Raw genomic sequence first — 21,037 nt, forward strand, 5'->3', positions numbered from 1 at the left:
CGGCGGTGAAACCAACGAACGTCGCCCGGGAAGGACCCGTCGGGGCAGGCACACGCAGGGTTGTTCTAGGGTCGGCAGGCCACCTAGAACGCCCTCAATCGACGTAGAGACGAAGGAGGAACAACAGATAGTAGATGGGAAAAAGCTAGGGCAAAAAGAAAGTAAAAAGATAAAAGTTGTATTGATTTGATCGATTGGATGCCCTAATCGGCCGTGACCCTTTATATTTATATGGTGGGGTAGACTTATCCCGCAAGAAATCCTATTACAAGATCTAAATCTATTAAAATCCCTAGTTGTACTCGGATTACACTTGGACCGGTCAGACCGGTCGACCCTACCGGTCAGACCGGTCGGCTGCTGCCGAACCAACTACAGCGTCTGACCGGTCAGACTGCTAGGGCGTACCGGTCACACTGGTCTGTATTGTCTAATGCCAATTTTGGTCGTCAACAGTGTGCATGCTAGAAATGCAAAATAAGAAACCTGATTAGGAAGGCTCATCAATCTCTTGAGGTATTTACAATTTAGCAATGGCTAATTATGTTTGACCCTCTTTATTTTTGAGCATATTGCGTCTGCTCAAAAGTATTACAAAAGGTTAAGTCATGACTTTATAAGCTAGTTAATCTGAGAATATAAATAGGGCAAAACATAGTTGACTTAACATAGATTATGGTCTAGGGAGGTGAGTTATTAGTACCTGTGACCAAACCATGGCAGCAGCTAAGAATGCAAGGGTGTGTATTATCTCATTCACAGCATTGAAACCAACCTGTGTAACTAATTCGCCAGATCTCTGCAAAAAGAAATGATCAGCCAAAATACTTACTTGCACAAGGATATTGATGGAAGCAAGGGATTCATTCAATCTTCAAAACCAGGGAGGAACTTTATAGTACAGTGTTACGTCATCCAGTAATATAGTCACTGCCTCATGAACAAAATGGAAGTAGCTGTCAGATGAAGCAGAAATTTCAGAATCAACAATCTAGATAGATAAGTCAGCTAATGAATTTGGGCATCAGAAATTATTTCAAAACGCGAAAAGGTACAAAAGCATTGTATGAACCTTTTGTCAAGGCTGTTAGGTTGATCTCCACCAGACTTGGCCCAACGCCCTTGTTTGGGCCCTTGACTCGCACCCGGATCGGGGGTGCCCAGTCCAAGAAGAGGCTGGTGGGCCCCCGTCGTGAAGCTCCATATAGAGGGGGTAGGGACTGGCGGCTAATGAACAAGATTCACTGCTGCCGCCAGAACTGCTGCCGCCAGAACTCCCCACCTAGAAACCCTAATCCGATCAGAGAGGGTGGCTGCAGCGGCAGGAAGCACCACCACTACCGCCCTCTACTCCGACCCACTGTCGCCGTCGGCCATGCTGCCGCCATGTGGCTCTGCACACCTTCTCCAACTACTGTGTCGCGCCTCCGTCGCCCCTGTGTCACGCCGCCCCATCATCCTCAACTACTCCGGCGGACTTCCATGGTGCCATGGAAGTCGGCAATGTTTTCTCCCTCTGTAAAGACTACTCCCATTCGATCTACTCCTAGATGTATTAATAGATTCTAACATTGGTATCAAGAGACGATCTAGAGAATGGATCGAGTGTGGGAAAAATGGATTCGTGCGCGAATTGAAAGTACCAGAAAGAAAATTTAAAGAAACTCGATGCAAATCGAAGAACACAGATCGGATCCGGCATCGAATCGAAAGAATCAGAGAAGAGTACATCGATCTCGGATCGAAAATGTTAAATAAATCTCAAACCCTAACACTAGCAAGAGCAAAGAGGCGCGCGGGATTTAGCAGCACATCGCCGGCCACTGCCACGCGTAAAGGTGACCGCTAGCCGCCGCCGGCCGCCCCGGTAGAGCCACGAGCTCGCGCAGGAGAGAATCGTCGCGGGTTTTCCCCTGCGCACGGAATAACACCGACGAGGAGCCCCTCGACGGTGGCGCGCCCACACTCTGGTGGACGGGCGCGCTGCCAAGAGGGCCCACGCCGGCACCAGTGCGTCCTCCGCCCAAGGGCACGGGAAAGAAGCACAAGAAACTCAGTGGTCGCTGGCACGATGGCTGCGCGCACGCATGCGCGTGACGGCCAGAGCTGCCGGCAGCGGCGCCACCTCCTTCCCCATCGAGCTCTGCTCGGACAGTCGTTGGAGAGAACAAGAAAGGAGGAGAGCGCAAGATAAGAGAAATGAGGCTCGGGGTCGCCGGCCATGGCCTGGCGACCGGACCGGCCAGCTTGGTGGCAAAAGGCCGCCGGCGGCGCCGCCGGACCCGAGTTTTTGGATAGAAGGAAAAGGGAATTGGTTTTTAGGGTTAGGGTTCCGCTGGCCGCCGCCGGTTTTGATGGAGCGATAAGGCCGGATGGCCGTCCGATTTGAACTGACGGTCGGGAGCGCTCAGATGTGGTTTTGGGCTATGGGCCGAGTTCCTCACGAGCGGAGCTATGTGCCGAAAGCCCAGGCGAGCAGGCCGAGCCGCAGGCCGTCTGGTGGGCCGGCTTAGCAGGCTGAGCAGGTTGGGCTGTGCCGCTGGGCAGCCGGGCCGCGCGCTAAGGCGTGTCAGTGGGCCGAGCTGGGCTGCGTCCTCGGTGTGGGCCAAAAGCACAATAAAGAAAAGAGACTATGTTTATTATTTACAGAAGAGAAGCATTTCTTTGTTGATTTTGGTATAGATCATGTTTAAAGAACTTACTTTGAGTAAGTTTTGTATAGTTTTATCTCTATTCAATTTCGAACCAACGAGATAAATTGTTTAGAGAGAAAATGAGTACAAAGTACTCTTTCTGAAAAGAAAGAAAAGGTTTTCCGCTGCCATAAAGAAAGGAAAAGTTTTCTGCTGCAAAGTTAAGCTCAATCTTTCAATTAAATCGGAACCAACGAGAAGATTTAATTGAAAGAATAGTTTAAAGGTCTTAGATGAGCTTTTTCCCTGTGGGTAAAAGATAGAAAAGCTTCCGCTGTTTAAAGTAAAAGTTGAGTCTTGGCATTATTCTACCATTTGAAGTCTCAAAGTTGAGCATTACTGGAATCATAAATATATTTCTCAAGGACGAGAAATTTAGTGTTAATTATGGTATTGTTATTTTCTGACCAACGTTGATGATAACAATATTATAATTTTTTTATGAATCATATCTTAAAGGTTAAAGTCTCTGATAAATATTGCATCAAAGTACCAGTTTTTAGAGAATAGATAAAGCACTGCTCCTAAACTAGAGAAATGTATTTTCCTAGTTTTTGCTGCAATAAAGTTAATTATCCTCTAATTAAATTCGAACAACGGGAGGATTTAATTTTGAGGAGCAGATATATGGTTTTAAAGTTTATTGAGTTTATCATACGTTAATTCTTTTTGTGCCCAACGGTGATATGGAATTAATATAAAATAAAGGGTATTTTATTCTATTTCTGCCCAACGGTGATATAGAATAAACTTTTAATTATTGTTTTTTTCAAACAAAGATTTCCATGTAGTCCTTCTTGAAGGTACAAAAGAAAATGAAGTGAGTACTTGTTACTCAGAAAGAAAAAAAGGACATCACATGATAAAGTGTATTCTCTGTAAAGACCGGCTTGAAAAGAAAAGTACTTATGGATATTGATCCAAGAAAAGCAGATAGAGCAATAAGAGATTGTTTTGAGAAATGTCTCTTATGTACTCTCTATCAAGTAGAATTTATTTTTAGTTCATTCAAAGTTGTGATAAGTCATACATGTTTAATTTGACCAATGTCGGATTAAGCATGTGTGTCATGGAATATTCAGATTTATTTCTGAATTTGATATGAGCCAATCCTGATATTTATGTCAGAAAAAAGTATGAAATAATACCCGCATGACGGGGTAAAGTTGGCATAGTGCTAATCCTGCATGGTGGGAGAAAGTTGTGATGGCTCATGTGCTGGTTTATCCCACATTGGGAGAAAAGTTTGGAGTAGCTTTGCTATTCTAGAATTGATCGGGCACTTCTATTGTGTCACAGTGATTAAGCACTCAATGAGTTTAAGAAGAAAGGAAAGTTACATACGAACCTCAAGATAAGGAAGATATGCGAGCGTGACTTGCTAAAGTACTGGTAATATAGGACTCTGTTGAGTTCATGAAGTGAAATGAGGAAAAAGTACTGCCATATCGAATAAAGGACTCTATTGAGTTCTCAAAGTAAAATGAATGAAAAGTACTCCCATACGAAGTAACAAATTACTTGATTCTGCATGTCGTAATCATGTGGATGAAGTAAGTAATAAAAGTTTCCTCATTCACAAAAGTTGTTAATAGTTTTCGAAATTATGGCAGAAAAGTTCAAGCCACATTTCGAGGGGGAGAAATATGAGACAGTTAGAAAGATACTTCCCTGTAATGTGTATTGAAAAGCAAGAGATGATCTATTAAAGAATGAATGTGACCGTCAGGGGGAGTACAACGGTCACTATATTGATACCCCTATGTAAAGAAATAGCTAAATTCCAGCATTCGTTCTTGACGACCCTCAGAGATAGTATGATGGTGCTTACATAGCACATATAAAGTTTTTAACAGATGGAACCAAAACAAAGAGATTTACGGATACACTATGTAGAGACCTAAGACTTGAAGAGGAGTAGGAATGCGTATCCACTTCAATGATTCAAGAACAACAAGTATCTCATACGTGCTGATGTTGTATACAACACATGTTGTTAGCTCTCAAAGAAAATGAATAAAGTAAAGAAGGATCTTGTTATGCAGGATCTAATTAGACAATTGCCATTTGGCGAAAAGGAGCAACAACATCCCTATACAAAGTAAAGAAAATCAAATGGAGGTTGTTCACCTCATTTGAGGAAGTCACAAGAATTCAATGGGTTAAGACCATGGAAAAAGAAATAATTCCTAAAAGAGCCATCACAGAAGGTTATAATGGACCTACAAAATGCAATGTGACTCCAGAGGGAATGTTGAAAGATATAAAGCAAAATTTGTGACAAAAGCTTTAGTCAAAGAGAAGAAAGAACATACGGGATACCACAATAGTAAATTCATTTATGGATTGAAGAAAGCCACGAGACAGTGGTATCTAAAGTTTAAATGAAACATTATGAAATTTTGGGTTTTCTAAAAAGATTGAGGAGACAATAGCTTTTAAAGAAAAGTTAGAGAATGGGGAATCTAATTTCCACACCTTAAATGAAGATAACATCCTATTTTCTAGTGGTGGTGTTAATATACTATTATAGATAAAGAATTCTTGTCCTCAAGTTTTGATCTCGGTGGTGAGTTTTTCATTCTACGAATTGAGACTCATCAAGATAAAAGAAAGGGGTATTATGATTATCACAAAGGCATACTCAGAAAAGATTCTAAAGAAATGAAGTATGCAAAGGAGTAAACCTACACCTGTTTCTATCATCAAGGGTAATAGTTTTGAGAACCTTAGTGTTCCAGGAACCAATGTGAAATGAAAACAGTTGCATATGCTTCAGCTGTTGGAAGCTTTATAAGCGCGCAAGTAAACAACTTACCATGACATATTTTGTGTCTCCGGGTTATTTTGGCAAAAGTACAATCCAGATATGGATAACTGGAATGAAATTGAGAATGTTGGCCTCATGCTAAGTTGGAAAGATCGAGTACTCTCAAAAGGTTGTGAGTACAAAAGTATAACTTGTGAAATGTGTAGCGAAATCCACAATTGTCGCTAACATTCACACTTGGAGGTTTTGTGTGGAAAAGATCCAAAATGAAGAAATTATGATCAGTGTGATGCAAAGACATGGTATAGCATGATACGAGGCTGAGGGACAGGCAAAATGGTTAAAGGAATATGTACCTGGAGTTGATAATGGTTGATAGCAGCGACAACCATTTAAATAGTTTTTACTCCTATGACAAGGAGTCAAGTGTGGTGCCAAGAACATTGACACAAAGTTATACGTTGTAAAGGAGAAAGTTTGGACTATTTAAATAGTTTATATGCATTATGAGTATAAATGACAGAAAGTGTTTGCGGATCCTCTTACTAAAGGCTTGCCGCCCAGTGTGTGCAGAGAACACACAGTCAACATGGGTTTGTGGTATAGCCTATGTTTTCCGGACGATAAAGGGCCCAAAGTTAAAGAATCTGTTTTAGAACAGACACTTGTATTGTAGCTGTTGAATCTATTGGCAACTGACCGTGATGATGAAACTGCTCTATGCATTATCTGTGACGAAATTTGAAAAGAAGTAAAAGATATAAAGTTGACTGTATAAGAGGAGATCAAGGGGGAGAATGTTAGGTTGATCTCCACCAGGCTTGGCCCAACGGCCATGTCTGGGCCCTTGACTCGGACCCTAATCGGGGGTGCCTAGCCCAAGAAGAGGCTGGTGGGCCCCCATCGCGCTGCTCCATATAGAGGGGGTAAGGACTGGCGGCTAACGAACAAGATTCACTGTTGCCGCCAGAACTCCCCACCTAGAAACCTTAATCCGATCAGAGAGGGTGGGCTGCAGCGGTGGGAAGCGCCACCACTGCCGTCCTCTACTCCGACCCACTATCGCCATCGGCCACACCGGCCGGCCTGGGGTTGTCCCCCCTCGGCCCTCAGTTCCACCGACGTGTCAATCAATGCTTGTATTTTCCTCCTCAAGTCGGTTTAGGACTTGGTTCTGAGTTTGGTCAATGCAGGTGGACCCAACTTGTCATGGCTCAAGCCTTTCGATCTTGGTTTGTGCATTTTGTATAAAACCATGTTGGATTGGCTTGTATTTGTACTCATGAGCACTCTGACAAAAAATGAGCCTGAATTGCCAATGTGGATAGGCCGGCCGGCCGGCCTGGGTTTTCTCCCATTTTGGCCAAATTTCGTACATGTTGTTCCTGCATTCAAATACTCACCAAAACTTGTGGAACTTGTTAATATATTTGACATGAATATGACCTTTGTTTCATGAAATCAGGCGGAGCGTTGGCAGCGAAAATCACCAATATCGACCGCCAACACACCCCCACAGCCAGACTTTGCTCGCCCCGAGCAATAAGGTCGGAAAAGAGCGAAGCCTGGTTTCATGAACTCAAAGAATGCATAAGATTTATTTCTAAACTTTTCTCATACCTTGGATTCCGGGTGGCTAACACCTTCACCTTCGAATATTGATCCCCAGAACAACTAGATGGAGAATATGATTCACTTCCTTTTCTCTGTACTTGGAGGTTTTGCAAGATTTTCAAAACAGGAGGCATGCTCTCATCTCTTTCAACTCACTCTTTGTCTCTCATTTTGTGTTTGAATCTCACTAAGGCATTTAGAGAAAACCTCTCCTACGTTTAAATAGTCTTTTGTGTGACTCAAGGTAGGGATAAACTTGCATATCTTCCTCATTTATTTTGCAAGGTCAAAGATCTTGTCTTTGAGAGATCATGTCATCTTTTAGAACTTGGTCATGTGCATGTGTATGTGAGGGATGAATGTCCCTTTGAGTGGTGTTTGACTTTGGCTTCTCCATTGTTTCCGGTAGATTTCGATGATTTATACCGCCAACATTCCTTCGGATTTCATGCTTTTGGAACTATTTGGTTATGATTTGCTCTAACATTAACAAGTTCCATAAGTTTTGGTGAGTATTTGAATTCAGGAGAAACATATATGAAATGCAGCCGAAATGGGAAGAATCCCAGGCCGGCCGGCCTAGGCCAGGCCAACCGGCCTACCACTGTGAGATTTGATCTTGCAGCTGTGTGGCTCATGATCCTGAGCCCAAGAACAAGCCAACTCAAGGGTGGTTCAAGCAAAATTCACAAGTTGAGATCGAAAGGCTTGAACCAAGTCAAGATGGGCTCAATGCCAATAACAAACCAGAGAATTGAGACCCAAACCGGCTTAAGGAGCAATGTGGAACCTGTGAACAATGTGCCAGAGCGACGGAGGCCCGAACCGAGCTAGAGCCAGGCCGACCGGCCTAGGAGAGGCTGGCCGGCCTCTAACTACCTCCGTTGGATCCATGCAACCGCCACCGACCTCAGGAGGGAATCAAGAGCGTCCACGAAAAGGTGGTGGCCAGATGGCCGCATCCCCAGGCCGGACGGCCTAGGGGAGGCCGGTCGGCCCAACTTGGCGGCCTCTGGTGCTCTCCCTTGGCGTGAAAGACAAGCAAAACTGTCTTACCTGCATACAATCGACGCTCAGCTCAGTACCGACCCTGAAGTAGTATAAATAGAGCTGAAACCCCCCTCTTGTAAAAGACACCATCCATTAGAGAAGAGAGTCTCTTTGTTACACTCTTGTGCTAGAGTAGGAAGAGAGTGAGGTGAGTGCTCTGGTGAAAGCCGAGTTAAAGGAGCGGACTCGAGTTCTCTTGTTCTTACTCCACATTTTGTATCCACCTTGGAGGAATGTACTTTGAGTAAGTTCCTTGTCTCAACTTTAGTTTCTCACTAGCTTTACTTTCTGTCTTAGTTACTTGTTTAATTAATTTGTTTGATCTGCGAGATCTTGAGTCTGCGTAAGTAGCAAGTTCTGCTTATTTCTGATTGCTTTCTATCTAAGTACATGGTAGGAGAAAGTAGCTCGAGAGCTGTGGGCGTGGTGCCCAGACTTGGTAGTTATCTCAAGTTGTGTTCCACTCCATGGAACCGTTGTGGTAGGTGGTAGGTGATGACAGCCCTATCCGTCCCTCGTAGTCCACCACGTTCGGGTGTTTTAATAACAGTAGTGCAGGTTGCTGTTGGACACCCCTCTCAGCCTTTTCTGAAGTCCTTCCTCTTCCAGCCGCCGAAGCAGATCAAGTCAGCAGTTAACTTGTCAACTAGTCAGGACAGTAGGTTATCTGGGGTTAGGCACTCTTCCCTTGGTCTTCTTCTCGCTGGTTATGTCCGGTTGAAGATCTTTAAGTCTGGTCGAAGCTTTTCCATTCCTTGGATTCGATATCACAGGTATACTCCCTGGTGAAAGCTATAATCAGTCTCTGTGCGCTTGCGGAGTAATTCGTTAGGCTAAGAGTGCCAACAAGCTTTCTGGCGCCGTTGCGGGGAATGGTAGTGACACTAGACTTAGAGTTAATCAGCCGTATGACCTTCCATCCATCGATATGGAGTTTTCTCCTAGTTATCCGGCAGTTCCATCTCGCGAGTACTTGGAGCCGCCACCATCTTGCCATCCCATTCTATCCGATGGTTACGAGATCCGTCCCAGTCTCATAGCCATGGTTCACGCACAGTCCTTCTCTGGCAAAAAGGACGAGTGTCCCTATGCTCACTTGCAAATCTTCGAAGAGAATTGCTCTCTTCTGATTATAACCGATATGGCCCAAAACACATTACGGTGGAAGCTATTCTCGTTCTCTCTGACGGGGGAAGCCAGGATTTGGTACAACTAGACAACAAGGAGACTTGGAGGAGATTGGATACAATTGAAGGATGAATTCTGCTTGTTCTTCTATCCTATCTCCAAAGTGATTCCCCATCAGAAACAACTGCTATCATTCGAGCAAGGCGATGAATCACTTGGAGTAGCCTGGGCTAGATTCATGCATTTAGTAGACTCTGGGCCACCGCATCAGATGCCGGAGGAAGTACTTATGCAACACTTCTTCTATGGCTTTAAACCGGAAAGTGCACATTTCATGAATGTGGCTTCTGAGGGATCCGTCATGTACAAGACAGTAGCTGAAGTCAGAACTCTCCTGGAGAAAGTTATGAACAGCACTGACTACACCGGTATCTATGATGATCCACTAGAGCCGATAGAGCAGCCCAGCAAGACACAGCAGCTGCAAATCCTCTCAGCCACATCCTCTCCACCTCCACCATACATAGAGGAAATCACCGAACCACCAAAGTCCCTAGATCATGAGCCCCTCATTGAAGACATGCCTATGTTCATACCCGATCTCTTCACAGAGGAAGAGTTTCCGGAAATCGGTAATGTTGCAAGCATGCCGAAGGAGCATAAGTGTGTATGCTCAAGATCTGAGGTGTTCATTCCCGAAGCTTCATCGCAGATAGAGGGTCTTTCTACGATCATAAGTAAGGAATGGACAGAGGAAGCCGAGGCCAGCAGTAGCATTATTCCGATCTACTGCAATCCTAGAGTGCTCCTCTGCACTATTGGGGACGCTGAACCACAAGAAACTTATTATGACCCGAAGGTTGGGATGAATGTGATGTCTAAAATCTTGGCAGATCACGTTTCATGTGAGCCCTTGACCTTCTCGCGTAAGCACCTGAAGTGGATCGGCGGCCAGATAGTGGAAAGTAAGGGAATTCTCCATTCTATGTCCCTAAAGATGGGATGTAACAAGGTCTTCCTGGACTTCCACATCTTTGATGCCACGGAAGGTGAAGAGTTCGTCTTGATTGGCCAGCCAATAGAGCCCCTTGTCAACCTAAATGGAGACCGAGCAACCCTCGAGGTCAAGGTTGGCAAAGAAAAAGTCCCGGTCAGTCTAGTCCGTTCATGCAACACCATTGCTGAGGCTAGGCCAGAGCAAGACCCATTGGAGCACGCAGTGAACATCAGCCAAGAAGAGCAAGCTCAGCCCATTCTTGAGGAAGATGTCTCATACTTCACCCAGGAAACAGATCCGGCCGGCAAAAGTAAGCTCAACGAAGAGGAGATACCACAACCTCCTCTTCCTGAGCTGAAGCCGCTGCCCCTTGTTTAAATATGCATTCCTCCACGACAATAGAGCCATGCCGGTTGTCATCAGCGACAAGCTGACAGAGAGTAAAACTCAGTGGCTCGTTGCAGTCTTCGAGAAATATCGGTCCGTCATTGGATATTCTCTCCAAGACTTGAAAGGGATCAGCCCCAATTTATGCACCCATCGCATTCCAATGGAAACGGAACATAAGCCGTCACGAGAACATCAACGATGGCTTAACAATGCGATGAGGGAGGTAGTCAAGAAAGAGGTGCTTAAGCTACTACACGCGGGTATCATATACCCCGTGCAAGACAGTGAGTGGGTCAGCCCAGTTCAAGTGGTCCCGAAGAAGGGAGGTATGACGGTAGTCCGAAATGAGAGGAACGAGCTCATACCTCAGTGGACAGTGATCGGATGGAGGATGTGTATTGATTACCGGATGCTCAACAAGGCTACCCGAAAAGATCACTTCCCTCTTCCCTTCATCGACGAGATGATTGAACGGTTGGCAAAGCACTCATACTTTTGCTACCTCGATGGATACTCTGGTTATCACCAGATTCCTATCCATTCCGATGACCAGAGCAAGACTACCTTCACCTGCCCCTATGGTACATTCACCTATCGGCGAATGTCTTTCGGTCTATGCAACGCACCAGCATCATTCCAAAGGTGCATGATGGCAATCTTCTCAGACCTGATTGAGCACATCATGGAAGTGTTCATGGACGACTTCTCAGTCTATGGCAAAGACTTCGATCAATGCCTTGAGAACTTAGAAAAAGTTCTCAAGAGGTGCCAAGCGACACACCTAGTTCTCAACTGGGAAAAGTGTCACTTCATGGTCAGAGAGGGAATTGTTCTCGGACATAGAGTGTCTGAGCGAGAGATAGAAGTGGATCGGGCAAAAATTGATGTTTTCGAACAGTTGCCACCCCCAACTGTAACACCCCAGAAGAAAACAGAATAATCCTCTCGGGAATTACCACATGACAGCACAAACAAATAACAGAGTATGCGAAAACAAAAGAAATCATTCAGATAGAATAACACAGATTTCACTGTGGTGAAATAAACATTTCACAAACAGAACAATGTGAGAGAATTTAAAACAACATCAAAATCTCCACATCCGAACATTTTATTATAAGACATTTATTCAACATATATTGAAAAGTGAGTGCACATGTGCTGCTACTCCCATCCCAAGCATGCAACGTCAAGGCTGAAGCACCTGTGAGGGGAAAATTAAAGTGTGAGGTTTATGGAAAAATCTCAGCAAGCAAACTGCTTTAACCAAGATATTTAAATCACAATTTGATTAAACATCAGATTAATAGTCAGATAAAAAGAAGGATCATACTGAGACAACGAATAACTTCAGGTAGTTAAATATATGAAAACTTCATATCAATACTTCAATGCACATGCAAATGGTGCAATGCAATGCATGACTTCACTTCAGACAACGAATAACTTCGGGTAGAGAAATATATGAAAACATCATATCAATACTTCAATGCACATGCAAATGGTGCAATGTAATGCTTGACTCCACTTCTACCCACAAATCCCAAGAAAGGAAGTGAGGGCTACAACCACATTGCTATATCTCAATGTGTGTTGCTGTACCGGTACTTCGGCTACTTTAATTCTGATGGTCCAAAATTCTGATATTTTGCCAGAAGAAAGATAACTTCATAGCCTACAACTTTCTAGTTATCCAAAAGTAGAGGGAAAATCATCATCATTGGGTAAATTTGAGGTGAATCTTAATCTGACAATCAAACAGATCCTGCAGAACAGTCATACTAAAACTGTCGTAACTGTAGCTGCTACTGTAGCGTGGGCTCGCCCGCCTAGCAGCTAAAAAAACTATAACTTGTTCATCAGGACTCCAAATGCGTCCTGTAAATAGTCATATGGAATGTACTCGACGACCTCTACGCAACCACATTGTCTGTTTGTCCATTCGATTAATGGATAAAAAATAATTTTGGCTATCAACTTTATGCTTTCCCATGTAGAAAGCGTATTTTGCTCTTTGTTCATTTTGGGTGTTACATTCTCCCCTCCTTAAAGGAATTCGTCCCCGAATTCAGCATCACTAACGCATGGTTGGGAAAAAGAACCACATATAAACAACCTATTACTTACCAGGCTCGAAGAGCTCTGGATATTTCTCACATATCTGCGCCTCCAATTCCAATCTGACTTCCCGCTCTGACTGATTAGTCCATTGCACCTTCACATACTTGATGGTTCTATTCCGCATAACGCGAACAGAAAAAACCAATATGCACACTTGGTGACATTCCATAGTCAAGTCCTTCTAAATAACCACTAGCTCAGCATCAACCTTCCATTCGGGATTGTTAAGATACTTCCTCAAAATTGATACAAGAAACACAGGGTCACACCACTCATCGACTCAGGCAACTGTAAACGATAAGCCAAGGCTCCAACTCGAGCGGTAATCATGTAAGGTCCAATGTACCTCGGACTGAGCTTTCCTCTAGTGCCAAAACGAACAATACCTTTTGTTGGTGACACCTTGAGAAGAACCTCACCAACAACTAAGAACTCTAAATCCCTCTATCTGACATCTGCATAGCTCTTCTAATGGCTATGAGCAGTCAACAAGTTCAGACGGATCTTCCATACCTTATCATGAGTCTGTTGTACCCAATCCGGACCAACCAAAGACCTCTCACCTACGACATCCCAGCAAAGTGGGGAAATATACATGCAGCCATACAATGCTTCATATGGAGCCATTTTGATACTGGCCTAATAACTATTATTATAAGCAAACTCTGCCAAAGGCAAGTGGTCTTCCCAACTACCCTTCCAAGAGAGGACACAGGATCACAACAAGTTTTTTAGTGTCTGAATAGTATGCTCTGACTGACCATCTGTCCGAGGGTGAAAAGCATTGCTGAGATCCAATCCAGTGCCCAAAGAACCATGCAAACTTTTTCCAAAAACAAGTTTGGAATCACGATCAGAAACAACATACTTAGGCACACCATGCAACATCACCACTTCCTTGATATACAAGGGAACCAAATCCGAAGCAGAATTTGTAGTCTTCATGGGAATAAAATGGGCAACCTTCGTGAGTCTATCAATTACATCCCAAATAGCATCATTACCCCCAGGGGAACAAGGTAAACCAACCACAAAGTCCATGGTAATGTTCTCCCTTTTCCACATAGGGATCTCTAAGGGTTTCAACAATCCAGCTGGCCTCTGATGCTCGTCCTTCACTTTCTAACATATACCACAAGAAGCCACATATTTAATAATATCAACCCTCATCCGCTTCCACCAGAAGCTTTGCTTTAAATCATGATACATCTTCATCTCACCAGGATGCACTGTATATGAACTACGATGTGCTTCCCTCAAAATCTCCATCTTTACTGCAGCTTTCTGTGGTACACAAAGACGACACCTAAGAAAAATAGTACCATCCTCCTCCATACTGATCTCGCGAGATCTCCCCACCAAAATACGCTTGCGAACAACCTGAAGCAAGCGATCCTGCGATTGTGCCACTCGCATTTGCTCACGCAATGGTGATTGAATCAACAGTCGAGTCTCCTCACGGGCAACACCAACATAGCAGAGAGAAAAACCCATACGGTCCAAATCAACTATCAAAGACATACAAGTCTTAGGAACACCGGTCCTACTGAGCGCATCTGCAACAACATTTGCTTTGCCAGGATGATACTGGATAGTCAAATCATAATCCTTAATCAGCTTAAGCCACCTCCTCTATCTCAAGTATAACTCCTTCTGAGTGAAAATATACTTGAGACTGATGATCCATAAAGATATCACACAACACACCAATAGAGACAATGTCTCCAAATCTTCAATGCAAAAACCACTACAGCTAACTCTATGTCATGTGTAGGATAATTCCCCTCATGCTCAACTTCCTGGATGCATAAGAGATCACCCTACCCTCCTGCATGAACACATAACCATGACTGACACGGGAGGCATCCGTGTACATTAGGAAACACTTGCCACTGTCTAGCAAAACCAAAATAGGAGCACTCATCAGCTTCTTCTTTAGAGTACAAGAACTGACCTCACAATCATCATCCCAAACAAATGGAGCGCCCTTCATATTTAGCTTCATCATCGGCTTTGCAAACTGATGATAGTATCCATAAGACCTAGAAAACTTCAAACAGCTATGTTAGTTGTCGATCTCTCCCACTCGACCACAGAAGCAACATTCCTAGGATTAGCAATGATTCTGTCCTGCTTAAGTCTTCCATAATGTGCACAAAGCCTTTTGGTTCTGTCCTTCTTCTCCACAAATATCATAGGAGCGGCTCAAAGCAAGAAACTTGTCTAATAAGTCCCTATGTTATAAGATCGCCAATCTGTTTCTTTAATTCCTTTTGCTCAATGGCTACCATCCATTTGGAGATCTAAAGATGGGCTGAGTTCCCTAAATCAACTTAATCCTAAATAGAGTCTCCAATTTAGGAGGCAAACATGGCAGCTCATCAGATGAATCCTTTGCCTTCTAACCATGGTAACAAGGGTTATCCTTCCCTATCTGGCAAAACTGCATAATAACAACACATTCTTGTTGACATGCCTCAAAACAAAGTGCATACTATTAGAACTAAGCTTAGAGAAAACGATTCTCTAAACTTGTCTTTGAACTTCTTGTAGATGATGGTAAAAATGCTTGACCTCCTTTGCATCCATTGAAAAAGAAAAGACTAAGGAATCACATATGGATCCTTTGGGACAACACTATCCAAGCATTAACTTTCTTCACTTGCAGCTCCAACCACATGGTCTCTCATTGTCAAGGGAACAAACCTTTTTGGTATATCAATCATGCTAATCACTTCAATTAGCATCTACACAACAAAACTTAGCTTCAAATAATCCACTTATTGAGAATATTGGGTTCCATCTTCTCGTTAATGATCCTAGAACAAATACTCATACCTACACTACAACCTGAAACATTAGGCTGCGAGTTAGCTTCACTTTCTTAGCCCCACTCGATCCATCAGAGAATATAGGAGAGAAATCAGAGAACTTAAGTCTCTTGAAGAATCGTCATAGTGACACTACATCATTTTCTCCTTCAAAGCCAAAATGTCTTAGAGCTTCCCTTGACACGAGCTTCATTAAACAACAAGAACCACTAGGTCAACTGCTAGTATATTTGTAGACTCACACCAACATAGCATCACATCTTTATTCCATTTGTATATGCCTTCTAGAAAGTCCATGCTAGACCAACCACAAAGGGTTATGCTCATAACATCATATTTCTGAAACATTGTGTCAACCATGACAGGTTCACCAAAAAAGCATGACAAAATCACCATTGAACAACCTCCAAAACTTTTGTCCGCATAGGCACTAGCCAAGGAATAACTATAAGTCATCATCCTCGCAAATTGGTCCCTTGCACCAAATTGTAGAATGTCATTTATCCTATGTGAATAAAAGAACATTTGATAAACTTCTACTATTAGATCATCTGGACCACTATGGTAGGATAAAACAAAACCACTGAGATCCTTATTGTAGCCATCAAGGCCACTAAAACACATAGACTAGTCAAACAAGTCCACAAAGCCTTTGCGACTTCAAGTCACATTAAGCATCCAGACTAGCACCAAGCGCAACACTAGGCTTAAACAATAACAACCACATAAAACTCCAACTGAGTCTGTTATCACCTTATCTTGATGACCAACACTAAGGTGGACTTTGAATAGAGTGGAAAGAAACCTACACCAGGCTAAGATTTGGCTGAAACGTCGCCACTCCAATTTATAGGACAAGGCACACAATGACCCACCCATTTGATATATCAAGAGAAAATAGTTACAATGCATGGCATGGTGGCCAATCCATCCATCATCGAACCATTTCCTTTGAATATAAATAGTTGGGTCAACCTAACCCTCGGCCAACCTCACTTGGCAAAGCAGAGAGGCATTGTGGGGGCCCACCACTCAACCCATCTGCAAAGCCAAACTTAATCAATTCTATAGGATTCAAAACCTATTGGATCTTACAGGCCACGATAACAACAAAAGCCTCCAATATTTAGATCATTGAAGAAAAGATATTCACAACTATTTAAATGAATAGCACAAATAACACCAACAAAAAAAATACAATAATAACACAAGCCATAGATAAAGCAAGGAAAGGTATTGCGCTTTTACATAAAAACTCCTATTCCTATAGGTGCAAGTGTGTCAAGTTTTATTGTTGGTCAAATTTTATCATAACAACTCAAGCCTATAATCTATAACCTAGGCTCTGATACCAACTGTAACACCCCAAAAGAAAATAGAATAATCCTCTGGGGAATTACCACACGATAGCACAAACAAATAACAGAGTACGCGAAAGCAAAAGAAATTATTCAGATAGAATAACACAGATTTCATTGGAGTGAAATAAACATTTCACAAACAGAACCATGTGAGAGAATTTAAAACAACATCAAAATCTCCACATCCAAACATTTTATTATAAGACATTTATTCAACATATATTGAAAAGTGAGTGCACACGTGCTGCTACTCCCATCCCAAGCATGCAACGTCAAGGCTGAAGCACCTATGAGGGGAAAATTAAAGTGTGAAGTTTATGGAAAAATCTCAACAAGCAAACTGCTTTAACCAAGCTATTTAAATCACAATTTGATCAAACATCAGATTAATAATCAGATAAAAAGAAGGATCATACTGAGACAACGAATAACTTCAGGTAGTTAAATATATGAAAACTTCATATCAGTACTTCAATGCATATGCAAATGGTGCAATGCAATGCATGACTTCACTTCAGACAACGAATAACTTCGGGTAGAGAAATATATGAAAACTTCATATCAATACTTCAATACACATGCAAATGGTGCAATGTAATGCTTGACTTCACTTCTACCCACAAATCCCAAGAAAGGAAGTGAGGGCTGCAACCACATTGCTATATCTCACTGTAGCGCAGGCTCGCCCGCCTGGCAGCTAAAAAAACTATAACTTGTTCATCCGAACTCCAAATGCGTCTTGTAAATAGTCTACGGAACATACTCGACGAGCTCGACACAATCACAGTGTCTGTTTGTCCATTCGAGCAATGGATAAAAAATAATTTTGGCTATTAACTTTATGCTTTCCCATGTAGAAAGCGTATTTTGCCCTTTGTTCATTTTGGATGTTACACCAACTAATGTCAAGGTAGTCAAGAGTTTCTTGGGTCATGCTGGTTTCTATAGGATGTTCATTAAGGACTTCTCCCGTATAGCCAGACCCTTGACAAACCTGCTGGCAAAAGATGCCCCATTCAACTTTGACGAGGAATGCCTCGTGGCCTTCTATACCCTAAAGAAGGTACTCGTGTCCGCTCCCATCATCCAGCCTTCCGATTGGAAACTTCCTTTCGAGCAGCATTATGCTATATTCTACGCTAGTAAGACATTGACCGGACCCCAACTCAACTACGCCACAACGGAAAAGGAACTCCTGGCGGTAGTATTCGCCATGGATAAGTTCAGATCCTACTTGGTTGGTTCAAATGTGATTGTGTACACAGACCACGTAGCACTGAAGTACCTCCTAACCAAGAAGGATGCCAAGCCACGACTCATCCATTGGATTCTGCTCCTCCAAGAGTTTGATCTAGAAATAAGTGATAAGAAAGGAGTAGATATGTGTGTGGCAGACCATCTCTCAAGGATGCAAGTACAAGGATCGGATTTGCCGATCAATGATTACTTGAGGGATGACACTATCCTGAAGGTCACCTCATCCAGTCCATGGTACGCAAACTTGGTGAATTTCATGGTGACTGGATATATACCTCCAGGAGAAGACAAGACGAAATTGATACACCTCAGCAAATTTCATTTATGGGATGACCCTTATCTATTCAAGGTCTGCGCTGATGGTTTACTCTGCCGCTGTATCCCGTTATGTGAGACCCGCAAGATTCTTGAGCATTGTCACTCCTCACCCTATGGAGGACATTACGGGCCTTCCAAACCCATGCAAAAGTTTGGCAAAGTGGATTCTTTTGGCCAAACATGTATGGAGATGCTAAAGAATTCGTGCGGCGTTGCCCAAGATGCCAAAAACACGGGAATATCAATTCCCGAGACGCAATGCCACTGAAGAGCAATCTGCAAGTGGATATCTTCAACAAGTGGGGAGTCGACTTCATGGGTCCCTTCCCAATGTCGGAACAATGTGAATACATCTTGGTGGCAATGGACTACGTGTCCAAATGGGTTGAAGCACTTCCTTGTGTTGCGGGCGATTCAAAGAGCTCCAAGAAAATGTTCCTAGAAATCATATTTCCTCATTTTGGAGTCCCGAGAGTCGTGATCAGCGATGGAGGCTCACACTTCATCGACAAAACCATCAGGAAGTGCCTCAACGAGTTAGGAGTAGAGCACCGGGTTGCAACACCATACCATCCCCAAACAAGTGGTCAGGCAGAGACGTCCAATAAGAAAATCAAGAACATCTTGCAGAAGACGGTCAATGCCATGGGGAAGGGTTGGAAAAGCAAGTTACCCGAGGCACTATGGGCTTATCGGATGGCTTTTAAAATGCCAATTGGTATGACATCGTATCAACTAGTTTATGGCAAGACCTCTCATTTGCCAGTTGAACTCGAGTACAATTCCCATTGGGCAATCAAGAGGTGGAACATGGACCTCCAATCAGCCGAAATCAAACAACAAATCAAACTAGCTGAATTGGATGAATGGAGGGAGAAGGCCTACCACAGCTCTAAACTCTACAAAGAATGAACAAAAATATGGCATGATAAGCGTATCAAGATCAAACAGTTCAAAGTGGGAGATAAGGTACTCCTTTTCAACTCCCGTGTTCGTCTGTTTGATCACGGTAAGCTTAGAAGCAAGTGGGAAGGCCCCTTTTTACTGCTCAACGCCGCTGACCACAGCGCTATAACCCTCTAGGACAATGATGGGAATATTTTCAAGGTCAATGGCCAGAGATTGAAAATATTCCTCGAGCCCGAAATTCTGAAGCTCGAAGAAGTAGATGTCTACGAGCTTTCCGAGATAGAATAACCATCTACGGTCGTCGCCGTACCTAAAACGTGCCCTATCTTAGGATAAATCTTTCTTTTCTCTTCCCCCTATTCTTTATTTCCTTTTCTGGACCAAGACACCACATTACCCGAGAAAGGAAGGAATGAGAAGAAACCTCCAGAAGACCGGAGCCCACACCTGACAAGGTGGGGCCGGCTGGCCTACCCTAGGCCAGTTGGCCTGGCTCCGAGTCTGATCGGCCTCATCCTCTCATGCAACATTCCTCTCAGTGCAAATGGTTCGTTCCTGGGTGTTCGAAGTGCGATAAGTTGATTTAAACTGAAAGGCTCCCTCTTCTTCCTCATTCCACAGCCTTCCACCGGATCTCATTCCAAGTTTCGTCCCCTTCTCTGAGATCATTGCCATGGCCTCGCAATCTTCCCCAAGAACACCGAAATCCGAGACCATGGACACACCCACTCCAAGAGCACCCTCCAAGTCCAACCAAACTCGTGCATCATCGAGCAGCATCAGGATTCTGGAACCTGTGGAGATCGCCGTGTTCTCTCCATCACCGCCGGCTGGCCAGGGGCGCCAACCCCAGGCCGGCCGGCCTCAACCCGAGGCCGCTCGTCTCCCGGTTTGGTGAAGAGCTCCATCCAGGGCCCGGGATCAGGGGCCCTCGTGCGCTCCTATGTGCGCAGCCTGACACGACCTACCACAGAGATTCTTTCCCTTAGGAAGGTTGTGACAAAGCGTGCGGGAACATTGTCGGGAGGGGCACGTGTTGTGCAAGTTGCTGCACTCCAGATGGTGCAGCAGGACTTGTCCACGTACTCCACGGAGTACTCTCCCGCCAGTCCTAGCCCTCCACGCCACCGCATGACTGGGGCCAAGGTTGGCAGGGGGAAGGTGCTCACCCCTCCACTGGATCGTAGCGGTACAGATCTTCCGCCAGGTTCGGTGCGTCGCCACATCCGGCAACCACCGATCTGTTGACCGCCAGAGATCCACGCCTACACCGACTCCAATGACGACAACGAGGAGGATGAGGAGCCCAATAACATTGCTTCGCTCCGTGAGCAGCTTGCCGCTCCCAGCTATGCCTCAACAATATGGATGAGCGCGTAGCCGAAACGGAGAGTTATAGGGGATAGGGTCGACACCCTCCGCAAGGCTGTTTGTTCCAAGATCAAACGCCTTGCGAAGGAAACTGGGAACAAGGATCTCTACAGATCTCTGGATCCCAAGTAGGTGTTAGGTCTAGTCCTAGGTTTAGGTTGGGTGCTTATTTTCCCTTCATTTCTTTGTTTTATTTAATTTGTAATCAACAACACCCCCCATCTTTT

At 43.9% G+C, this 21,037-nt stretch overlaps 1 long non-coding RNA gene across 1 annotated transcript; it reads left to right on the forward strand.

Moving 5' to 3' along the window:
* The first annotated feature begins 950 nt into the window (after positions 1-950).
* LOC120654015 lies at positions 951-20,934 on the forward strand. The gene is made up of 3 exons (XR_005666939.1): positions 951-1,086; positions 4,506-4,508; positions 20,924-20,934. It is a non-coding gene; the product is annotated as an uncharacterized LOC120654015 (long non-coding RNA).
* The last annotated feature ends 103 nt before the right edge of the window (positions 20,935-21,037 follow it).

This window comes from Panicum virgatum, chromosome 1N, assembly GCF_016808335.1.
Source record: "Panicum virgatum strain AP13 chromosome 1N, P.virgatum_v5, whole genome shotgun sequence".
Classification (NCBI taxonomy): Eukaryota; Viridiplantae; Streptophyta; class Magnoliopsida; order Poales; family Poaceae; genus Panicum; species Panicum virgatum.